Here is a 12,423-nt window from a genome sequence, read left to right as displayed (position 1 = left end):
CTCCAAGTAGCACTTTAAATCAGCCACGTTGCACCACAGTTATTAACTGGTTTTGACTGACTTCTTAAGTTAATTATAATTTCACAGTGTAATATCAAGCATGATTAAAACAATTAGGTTTTCCACCTCCTTGCAATGCCTCCCTCCCTCTGCTTTTCCTTTCTTCTTTCGCCTCCTTCCCCTGCCCCCCTTCACCCTGGAAAGTTTATAGATGTGCTTCTGCACCACTGCAACAAATGGTGTGGTAGGATCTGAAATTATTACCCTCTTAAATGCATTAAACTGTTCATAAAGCAATTTGCAATGCCAGTTACCAAACTGTGGTGAGCCTCCCAGGCTGACACCTCCCAAATGCAGGAGGATTCTTGGCAGCTGTGCCCTGCTGCAATGCTCTCTTGCTCACCAGAGTCAATGCCTGAAACTTAGGAGAAATCAATGCAATTATAGATATGAAGGTCCAATTACTGAGTAATGTGATCAGTCTTTATCTCTGAGTCCCTTCAAGAAAATCAGAGAGGCCTTTTCTTTTTTTCCTTTGTGAAAGGAATTGCAATATAATGCAAAATGATCTTTAAAGAGAGGACCAAAAGCAAGGGACGTCCATCACTCAGCACATCAATTCCAGTGTTGGCCAGCCCTGATCTCCCCCTCATAGTGGTGAGGTTATTCCTGATTTACACCTCGGTGCATCCATTGTGCCTGATGGAATCAGTCCCTGCTGATGCCACTATCAGGTTCCCAGCCCAGCATTGTGCATGTGGCCACTCCAGATTCCTTGGGTAATTTTGCTCGTTGGGAATTTTTTCATTTGCTGCCAGTCGTGGCTGCTGCCCCTCGCTCCTCCCTGTGGATCTGAGGGAGGGAGCAGGATGTGGAGCTGCCCCCAGCAGCTGCTGGAGCTCATCCCTGCAGCTGGGCTCATGCCCCAACATGGAGAAGTGACTGGGCTCCTAAAGGGATTGAAACAGACTTCCAAAGAAAATAATTTGCAATCCCTTCTGGGCAAGACTTGATCCTTGTACCTGCCCAGATGGGCTGATAAACACCTGGAGGGGCCAGGCCCAAGGAATCCTCATTCTCTTGGCACACACAGGTTGGTTTCAACATCACCAGCAGCCAGAGAGGATGGGCTGCAGTCACCATGTCTGGGATGGTGGAAGGTGTCCCTGTGCATGGCAAGGAATTAGAACCAGATCAGCTTTAAAATTCCTCCCAACCCAAACCATTCTGTGATTCTGCAATAGGACAGGTTCTGCTCAGTCACATACACCCCAATAAGGGGATTTTAAGAAAAACTATCACTCCACAGCACTGAGTTCTGTGCATAGGAGATCAGTGAGAGAGACTTGTGTTTCTCTGTGCTTCACCTCTTTACCTTTTATCCAACAGAGCAGATCCAGATCAAAGCCAGGACATGACTGTAATTATACAAGTAGAAATAAGTAACCATCTGCACTAATAAGGAACACAATCCTTTATCTATGTTAATTAGAAATAAATTAGAGAGAAGAAAAGATATACACGTTAGCTAATAGTTAATTACTGCAAGTATATTGAGGAATACATGGATATATAGAGTAAAAACTCTATTCCAAATTAACAAAATATTGAGGTTTATTTCTAGAACTTCAGAACAGGAATGTGTTTGAGACCACATCCCATTGAGAGGAAGGCCATTTATCACAGGCCTCAGAACACCTTGTTCAAGGATCTCAAAGTGCTCAGCAAACATTGATAAATAGACCTTGATGTATTCCCAAGGGGAGCCATTATCATCATGAAACAGCAGTGCCAGGCAGGAGCTCAGGAGCCTCATTCTCCATTCCTGCCCGCACAGCTCCAGTTCGATTTCCATTTCTCTTCTGGAGAGCACCCACCCACTTCCCCAAACCTCTAGTTCATGGCCAAAATCTGTAGGAGCCAGGCTGTCACCAAGCTAAGATTTGGGGTCAGAGGGGCTATCACAGAATGATTAAGGCTGGAAAAGATCTAAGATCGTCAAGTTCATCTGGGCTGGCTTTGAGCTGCTCAGCAGAGCCGACCCTCAGCACTTTGACTCACACCTTCCCCCTCTGATATCCCCCACCATAAACACACAGACACATCCAGGACAGCACCAAATGGAGGAGAAAATTATGGGAACATGGTCCTACAATGTCCATGTGGTCCTTGGATGTCTGCTGCCCTCTCACTGTGCTGTCATTTGAAGAGAGAGGAAGGTCCCTGAGTGAGCAGGGAACTGCGGAGCCACCTCCCCACACGGCACCCAGGTGCCCTGGGAACCTTAAATGGGCTCTGGCATCTTTTAAACAAAGTTGTAGTAGAAACAGGTGATCCCCCAGTCAGGGAATAATGTGCTCTGACTCCATGATTCAGGAGGCTGAACAAATGCTTTATTAAACTATTCTATATTACACTAATACTATACTAAATTACATACTAAAAAGATACTGTACTAAAAAGATACTACACTAAAGAGATACTAAAGAAAACCTGTGACTGTCTGAGGCAGCCAGGACACAGCTTTGACCCAACTGGCCAAGGAAACAAAACAACCTTCACCAGTGTCCAATAACCAAATCACTTTGGGTGAACAATCTCCATAACACATTCCACATGTGCCAAACAACAGGAGCAGTGAATAGAGATGAGAATTGTTTTCTCTTCTGCTCTGAGCTTCTCACTGCCTTCCCCAGGAAAAATCCCGGGAGAGAGAATTATGTCTCTCTCTCTTCAGAGAATGTGAATACCACACAAAGTCCCTGTTGCATCTCACCTATCACCAGCTGGGGTCCATGTAGAAGTCACAAATGAGACAGGACTGCTGTGGAACGTGCCTTGAGCTGTTTTATTTTCCAGCATCACTCTCATTACTTGGTTATGACAATGGGAAGATGCTATGAGCTTACATTTCAGGTAGTAGACCAAGAACTCAATGTTATAACTCACTTTATAAGTTTTTTGACCAATCACACAAAGCAAAAGCACATTGACAGTAGTTCTATCCAACCACTATAAGCACAGGTACCTTTGGTTAAAACAGTGCCTGCTTATTTCAAGTACAATACCTACTTGTAAGCCTTAAAACACAATGCACAGAGCTTCATTAATAAGCTTAAAACTTCCTAATATCTCGCTAGATAAACTTTTCTGTAGCTTAGGGAGTTATTCTAGACAAGCAATAATACACAGACCATTGTTCTATTTGTCCTTACCTTTCTACTTTTTACATATTTTTTCTGCTGACCAATCTCATGGTTGCTGCTTAGCTCCAATCACAGTTCTGCTGTCCCTGAGGCCTGCCTTTTGCAGCTTCCCCAAAACCCTCTGATTTCACAGATTCCCACATCACCTGGGCAGAGGACAGCAAGAAGCTGACAGCAGGTTGGGATGTGTTTGTGGGAGCAGGATGTCTCCATGCTGGTGTTTCCAGGTCCTGCTGCTGCGTTGAGATGGGGATGGAGGGATGGAGGCAGCTGAACACGTGCTGCAGCTCCTCACAGCCCAAAACCTGTGAAGAAAACCCAAAAATGCTCCCCACACACTGGGACATGGATTTGAGAGGCTTGAGAAAACAAATAGTCACAATATATCTGAAAGTGTGTTTATTTTGTTTCCATATTCTGGACCGAACTTCACATTCCCAAGGGTTTCCAACCACTATTTCCTTCTCCTACCTTTGGTTTTCCACTGGAATTTCACAAGTATTTTCTTTTCTCACTCTGCCACGAGAATTACAATACATAATTTGCTTATCTGGGGGTACAAAAATTGTGTTACTGTACAGACTGGTTTTGCAACACAGAATGAGTGTTGCCTGCTATGGGTGTAAACACAGAGTTAATCCAGCCTTTCATGGCCTGCACTTTCCCTGTACTTGTTTATTCCACATTTTGTGTCTGCCCCAGGATGGATCAAACTGTTTAACCTTTGACAGCAAAGTCAGAAGAATGACTCACTTGGAAGCTAAAATGTAAATAAATATATGCATTGCTAAATAAATCAACGGCTAATGCCCTTATGCAAGACTGCTAGATATCCTGATTGAAATAATACTTAAATAAATGGGGCAAATTATCAGACAGGGGGCTTAAAAGTTATAATTTCAGGGCATAACTCAGCACAGCGCCAGCCACAATTAGCAAATTGTTTTAATCTCTGATTTTTCTATGTTATATAGACTGAAATATTTTCTTCTACAGCTGTTAAGTGAACCCTGGTATTATCACAAATGTTGCAAAAGGAGACTGAAACCGATAAATGAAAAAATCTCTCCTTGCTTACATTGACTTAAAAATGCTTCAAAACTCTTAAACTTTCCATAGCACAGAAAAGTGGGGAACTGCTAAGTGATCTCCCCTTTTACCTGTACTCCTGCCACAATTCTGTGTGCCCACAGAAAAAAGTTCATCTCCCACACAGGTACCTTCCCCTCAGGCACTAAATTACTGAGCACTACCCCCAGTTCCAGTCTCTAAATCCATCAGCAGTTAAGAGAAAATAATCCCTGCAATTTGTGCAGCACTAAGTGCTCTGCACGCCGGAGGAATTTGCAAAGAGCAGCGCGTGGCTGTGCCAGAGGACAGGGCTCAGCTCAGGACTGCCACCTCCCTGCTCCTCTCAACACACAGAGCTGCTCCCAGGAAATCCCTTCATTTCATTTATTGCTTTTCCCTTTTCTTGTCCTTACTGAACAGCCCTGGCATGAGCCTGTCTGCAAGGGCTCGCTGGCACACGTCGTGTCTTTGGCTCCCTGAAGGAACAGGTAGTGTTTGCCTCCCACACTGGATTGAGCCCTCTGCACCCGGTGTTTCCACATTCCTGATTGCCCTGCTGTGTGTGAATTGCATACCAACCAAGGAGTCCTTTAGATCACCTTCCCAGCTCCATTTCTTCCCCCCACATGCTGGCTGAAAAGCAAATGAAATATCTTTTCTACCACCAATTTCCTCTCTTCATGTGCCTGCCTGCAGTTATTATTTCTGAAGAATCTTATCAAAGGAGCAACAGGCTGCTAAAGTGGTGGTTTGGCCCCCAGATGATGCAGTGGGCTGATAATTTATTAAGGATTGTGTGTTAGAGGAAGATTGCTCTGAAGTGCTGTGAGCACACTGGGGGGGATGGAGCAGAGAGCATCCTGCCCTGGCTGCCCAGCCCAGGCTGACCCCAAGCCAGGCATGGACCAGAGGAGCAGGGTCTTCTGGAACCCACCAGTAAGATTTTGGCCTTCTCAGATCAGATATTCAGCTGTCCTGCTTGTCAGCCTGGGATTCCCCAAAGAGAAGCTGTGGTTAATGTGTTCTCCTGGCAGTGCAGCTTCTGTGTAAAGCAGTTCCTACATTTTAGACATTGTCCTCACTCATCTGGCACTGACCCTTCAGACTTCCAGAGATGAGGACAGAAAGTGATGAACCAGGGTCCTAGAATTCAACCTAGATCCATCATGGAGTGATGACAGTGGTCCAAAGGCCTGAAGTGAAAAAGGGAACATCTGTAACACCCTAAAAATTGCAAGAGGAAGGCAAGGTTTCAGGCATATGCTTGAATGTCATTGGAATGGTGCAATCGTGGATTGAAATGCATTCTTAAGAGAGGCTTAAATAACTTATATTTACAGATAAACCCTTCCCCTCACTGCCCTTGTACATGTAGGACGTGATCAAGGCAGCTTCCCAAATTGCAAAAGGGCTTTTGGGACTAAATCCCAAACCACACCAATGTTCTTCCTGGTGAGGACATTGGGGTTTGGCAGAAGAGTTTTACTGGGTTTGCACATCCCAAATCTTGTTTTTTCAAACACACATGAGCTGATACTGACACCTGATTGCACCAAGAGAGAATTTCATTTTGGGAACCTTCTGTTTCACCTGCTGCTACCAACCCATGAAGAGAATATGATCCTACATCAGGGCAATTCCAGTGGTATAAAAATGGATTTCTTTTTGCCAGCAATTAGTTAGAAATGTTTACATTCCCTATTGGAGTTACCTAAATAGAATAGATTGTGTTGCCCGCGCAACGTTATTGCCTCCCATCCAAAGCCAGTCACCCACACCCTCCCTGAAGCTGAAAAAGTTTCCCCACCCTCCTCTCAGCCTCCAAACTTTGATCACAATCCCAACAGATGCAAAATATTTGCAGTAAGGGGTGCCAGGGCCGTCAGCTCTCCACAGTAGCTCCCAGTCAAAATGTTTGCATGCACACTTCAGAGCATCATTTATCTTGAGGGATGTCAGCTCTAAAAATGTTAGCGCATGTCACTGTCAAAGCAAATGCCAGAAATTAGCTTTCTTTCATCTCAGAGAAGAATAATTAACTTTGCAACTGTTTCCAAAAGTGCTAATTAATGGGTTTCAACAACTTGACTTGTCAGGATACATCTTGATTGGAACAACAGCTTGCTCTTCCCCTTGAGGATTATGGCTCTTCTTTTGGATTCTTTTCCTCATCCTCCAGTTTAGTGAGTTGTGGAAAATGGATGTCATTTATAACACAAAAATAAACATGTGAAAAAAGGAAAGCCCTGGGGACTAGTTAACATTTATTAATTATTGGTGTGCTTTATTAGCAAAAATGTAAAAACACAACCTCCCACTTAAACTGAATAATTTTCAAACAAGATGGGATTTTGTCTGCTGTTTATGTTTTTGAAAAAACAAGACAAGTCTTCACCTTCATGTCTCTGCATGGGTATGGCTTGGACTGGGCTGAAAAGTGCAATTTCCTCTCTTGTCTTGAAAGTTTCCTTCTGCACCCAAGTCCAGCACTGCCTGGAGATCCACTCTCTCTCCACTGCTTTGATTACTTAAGTTTTTCCAGCAGTTTACAGAATGTATTTTCTTCTCCCAGCTTCCTTTGAGTCAATAAATTGCCTGAATCTCAGCACTGAGCTCCTTCCCTGTCACTTCATGTCACTGTTTGGACGCATTCCCTCCTTGCACCAGGATGAGCTCTGCACTTCAGCTGCCCATGTTGAGATGAAAAGCAGAATGCATGTATTTGACAATGGGATTCTGCTACCCCCATCCCACAGCAGGTCTGTGGAAGTCATGTCACATAGCCAAAATCCCTAAGACCCCTTGAAACTCCAAAAGTTTGGATGAATCTAACAATTTAAAACACTCTGGCCTGAAGAACCAGTGAAGGTCATGGTCAGATTTGATATAAACAGCCTGGTGAAGTCTCAGACCTTTATATGTGCTCCTGGAAATATAAAGCAAATCAGGAAATCAAGTGGAAAATTCAGGAGGTTGCTATTAAGTGGAAAATCCAGGAGGTTGTTATTAAAAACACACAGCTCAATTATCATTACTATAAACCTTACCCCAGAGGTCATTTGCATTCATGGTAATTAGGGAGGGAGGTTATGCTTTGAGAATAAGGCCATATGAACTAAAGAAGAGTTTTTGTGCAGAAAATCTGTGCCTAATTCTGCCACCTACAAACACCTTAGGACTTATGGAATAGGAGTTATCTGTGCTTAAAAGCACACCTAGGAGTAGGTGAGGTGGCTACAAACCGTGTGTTAGTGCTTTAAGTTCCCAATAACTGATAGATTGTACACTTTAAGCAACTTCAAGTTTTTGAGCTGTTTATAATTTCTCTGTTGTTCTGTCTGTAGCCTGAGCAGAGTTTTACACTGTCTTCTCATGGCAGTAAATCCCAGGAAAATTTTGGCCTGGAATTTTTATTGTAGGAGGCTGAAAAGGAGAGAAGTGAGCTTTGACAGAAGAGGACAAATAGTGTCACCTGATGGGACTGGCACCAGAAGGAAATCCTTTATAATGGTTAAAGTCTTCCTGCCACTGGGCACAGAGCAGCCTATAAGAATTAAACATGAGGCAACTTCATTTTCAGGGTGTCAACATTATTTAATAGGTAGTTCTACTTAATTTGTTATTATATTTACACTTACAGAAGAGGCTAAAATCCTGTGCTGCTCCATGTTTTTGTGGGGTCTATTTTTATCCATGAAGGAAGGGAAGAATGTTGATATTTACTGGAAGGCGTGGGGTCATCATAGCTCAGGAAGAATAAATATTCTGAAAAAAATAAATCTCTCATCTACTTATTGTCACTCTTTGAATTTCACCTGTAGAGCCCAGGCAATTCACTAGATTAAATTTAGAGCAAGAAAAAAAAATGTTTAGGGCATAAATTTCTATTGGTTTTCTATTTCAAATGACCTTTTATTCTAAGGAGTTGATGGAAGTATATTTTGCTGGTTCCCCATTCACCTGATGCTGAATATGCAAGAATTTCAACAAAAGTGGGCCAGAACACTGGTGGGAAGAATATTTGTGCAATAAAAATGGGGAAGAAAATGTCCTTTATAAAGAAGTCAGTAGAGTGTTTAGATGCAACCAGGGCAATTCAGGTGTTAGACTGGAAATGGCAGAGCTGGGCTTGAGTCTGCAGTGAGGTCAGAGGAGTCCTGGAAGGAAAATCTTGGTGGTTTTCTGCTTGTTTGCAAATGTGAGTGGAGTTTTGTCAAGTCCTGGGAGGTCTGAGAAGAGCAGCACAGAACATTTCAAACCTGGGTTGTGTTGGATCTCTCAGTGGTACATTAAAGCACTGGCTCTGGCAAAGGATGCTGCCAAAAGCCACGTGCTTTTTGTCTTCAAAAACCTGGGGAAAGGCAGAAACCCTCAACGTTTAAGAGGAGAAGGGTGGATAGGAAGGGAGTGGCATTGCTTTTTGTCATTGCAGGGGAGGTGCTACCCGTGCATGCGCCCTTGGGGCAAGGCAGGAGCTCTGCACAGGGGGTGAGCAGCTGGGGAAGGCAGGCACTGGGACAACAGCTCAGAGACAGCAGAGACCTGAGTGCAGGGACCCTGTGGGCAGTGCCAGAGGGGTCTGAGTGGAGAAAATAATGTATAACACTAACTTCATTGGCATTATACACTATTTTCCTTCACTGCCTTCTCCCCCCTTGCCTTCCTGCATGATGAATTGCCTGGTACTGAGCTGGTAGCTCCAGCCCAGGCTCCTGTGGGCAGTGCCAGAGGGGTATCAGTGGAGTGCAGGGCTGCTGTGGGCAGTGTCAGAGGGTCTGAGTGGAGTGCAGGGCTCCCATGGGCAGTGTCAGAGGGTCTGAGTGCAGTGCAGGGCTCCCATGGGTAGTATCAGTCCCACCCTGTGCATGTACGTGTTGTTGTGACATGAAAAGCCCTCTGCAGCAGGTGGGACAGGCTGCAAGTCCTCCAACTCCTCTTGATACCATTTTCAGGCCCCCCCACAAGTGTTGTGGCACATTTAGGGTAAAACACACTCGGGCTGCATGCAGCAGCTGCTCAGGCTGCCCTGGCTCTCCTCTGCGTGTCCCCAGCCGTGCTGTCCCCGTGGTGTCCCCCAGCTGCAGGGCAGGGCACACCAGCCCTGCTGGGTGCAGAGCAGCTCCTGTGCAGCTGCCAACAGCTGGGTGGCAGCGTGGGCTGTGCCCAGGGGCTGCTGTGCACATGATGGCTTTGTCTGTGTTCACTGGAGTGTATCCTGTGCCCAGAGGGCTCCCCAGTGCACATCCCCCATGGCACCCCCTCCGGATCGGGCTCCTCCACTAAAAATTGGTTGGGAATGAAGGAGGGGGGAGAAACTTTATTAGTGTTATACATTATTTTCCTTCTCTGCCTTCCCCCCCTTGCCTCCCTGCATGATGAATTGCCTGGTGGTGAGCTGGTAGCTCCAGCCCAGGCACTTAGCAATCTCCTCCTGGTCCCCTGCACAGACAGATGGGACGGCCCATGTCCTGACCGTGATTGATTAGCTGCAGAAAGCCTGTTGAGTGGAGTTCCATGAAGATTGATGCTTTCTCCTTCTAACAGCATTGCCAAAAAGTTTCTATTACATTTTGATTATGTTTATAGAATCTCACTGGTCTCCAGGAGGATTCAATCTTCTTTTTTTCCCCCCTTCTCCCCTCTGTGCAATGTGTGTAACTTCCCTCCTGTGCATATGCTGTTCATCCATCTCTCACCTTCATTCTTTTAGGGTGCTCCCAGAGGCCTCTCAGGACAGTTCCCTTCCCGTGTCCCTCCTGTCCCTCTGTCCAGGTACCTCTTTGCTATTTGGTGCCCTCTGACTTGCGCAGGCCAAGCAGGAGCTCCCCAGCATGAAGCCTCTCCATTCTGCAGAGCAGGAGGAAGGAGAGTTATCTGTGAGAGCTTGTGCACAACTGAGACATGAAGAGCCCCTGATTCCCAGCTCAGGAGGCTGTGGTTCCTACCTGCCCACAAATTCCTGCTTTGCTCTTCATTCTTGCAGCTGGAGGGCTCTGCCTGTCCCAGCTCAGTTCCTATCAGCTCAGATGAAAGCCTTTAAAAGCTGTAGAACCCTTTGAAGCTGGGATTAGTGTGTTTGGCTATGGAGGGGGTCAGAAAGATGAGCTATTTCAGCATGGCAAACTGCCCTGTTGCAGCTGGGCGTGGGGAGAGGGCAGAGCATGTGCCAGCGCTGCCTGAACTTCAGCATCACTGCAAGAAGAGAATTTTGTTTTACAAGGAAAGCTTAAGTCCTGGGTCTGGGGTTGCCTCTCTAAGAAGGCTGATCTATATTTTCAGTAGCTCCACAGCATGTGTGTGTGTGATTTTTAAGTAATAACTATGGTAATAGTGCCGGAAAAATGTGTCTGCTGCTGCACAGAAGCAAAGATAACATTGGTTCCTGGCATCAGACAAGTCAACTTTAAAATGCTGGGCTTCTCCAAAGTGTTAGCAAGGAACCTTTTCAGCTGGTTCCTAATTGTAGTAAATAATTATATTACCAAATCTTATCAAGGAACTGGCTCTTCTGGTCTGTCCTTCTTAATTAATTAAATATTTTTTCTGTGGAGCAAGTCACAGGCAGCCCCCTTGCCCTCACTCTGGTGTCCTCTCTAGGGAGCAGAGATGCTTCTCTTGGGCCACCTCAGCCAATGAGCAGAAGTGGCACATCCTGAGCATGGGAACATGCCCTGGAGCAGCCCCAGGGCTGGGCACACTCACCTGCGTGGGCTGAGCTCACCTGGGGCCTGGGGATGGGAAACTGCTTGTGGCTGCCTGTCTGCTGCTGTCCTGGGGAGGAGGAGGATGGAATCTGCTGCCTCTGTTCTCTCTCAGGCTGCAGGACTGTGGGGCTGTGCCACAAAACCTGGGACTTATGAGTGAGCATCCCCCAGAAGGTATTGATGCCTGGTGAAGGCTGAACAAAAACAGAAGATGGACAGAGTTAAAGAATAAAGCAGGGATTTATTAAAGTAGGGATTTATTAAAAGGCCTCAATGGATCCACCTTGGGCAGCACAAGAGTCCAGCCAGGGCTACACCCAAGATGAAAGAAAATGGTCCAAAAATGAACTCCTGGTCACAAGGTCTCTCACTTTTATGAGTTCTGGTTCTAACTACAATTTGCATATTGTAGTTAATTGTCCAGTTACAGCTTTGGGTTATGAAGTTCCATCCTTCTTATTTTTCTCTCTCCAGCCCACGTTGTTTGTGCTCTTGGGCTGAGATTTGGATCATTTGTCCTTGGTGCCCAGCTGGAGCAGGAATTGTTTTGTCTCCCTGCTCTGTGCAGAGAGCTCACCATCCCCTCATATGAAGCTCCGAATTACACACTAAAGCAACACAGAATCTGAAAAATATAAAAGCTCAAACCTGAGGCATCAATACTGGTTTTTAATCATGTCCTGGTGAGCTTCTCAGGGCTGGACAGGAACTGTGACCTGGTTTACACTTGAGAAATTGGGATCAAAAGAATGACAAACAGTAACTGAGGAGGCAGGCGGGAGGCAAAGCCAGGATCAGTGCTGTGACAGAGGAGCCTTCCTCCTCCCAGTGCCTTTCCAGGGCCTCACAAGAGATTTGGCCCCTTGGTGGGTCAGCAAGGCACTCTGGAGATTCCCTCCTGCTCCCAGTACTGCCCCTTTGCCAGGGCACTGGTGCAGCATTCCTGTTTCCAGGCATCACCACTTCCCACAGTGTTTTAGCTGTGTACTGTTTGGTCTCTGGCTAAATGTCACTGTGCTTGAGTGTCCCTGGCTGTGTGTGAGGGGGCAGCTCTGCTGGGCAGCCTGGTCAAGGCAATGCAGGGGGTTTTGTTCCTTGGTGGGTTCAGCTTGTCCCAGCTGAGCTTCACATCCTTGGAGTGATCCCCTCTGTCGCAGACATCTTTTATGAAAAATCCTTTCCTTAGGATTTTTCCTCCTGAGAGGCCTCAGGAACAAAATGTAAACAATGATTATCTGCCTCTGTGGAATGCAACAGGTGCATCTGGGATTGGCCCATGTTGGATGTTTCTAATTAATGGCCAATCACAGTCAGCTGGCTCAGACAGAGAGTCCAAGCCACAAACCTTTCTTATCATTCCTTCTTATTCTATTCTTAGCCAGCCTTCTGAGAAAATCCTTTCTTCAATTCTTTTGGTATAGTTTTAATGTAATATATATCAT

The sequence above is a fragment of the Melozone crissalis genome, unplaced genomic scaffold (assembly GCF_028551555.1).
Source record: "Melozone crissalis strain CALT ecotype California unplaced genomic scaffold, PUWL_Pcris_2 ptg000017l_1, whole genome shotgun sequence".
Taxonomy (NCBI): Eukaryota; Metazoa; Chordata; class Aves; order Passeriformes; family Passerellidae; genus Melozone; species Melozone crissalis.
Note: the sequence above shows the minus strand (reverse complement) of the source record.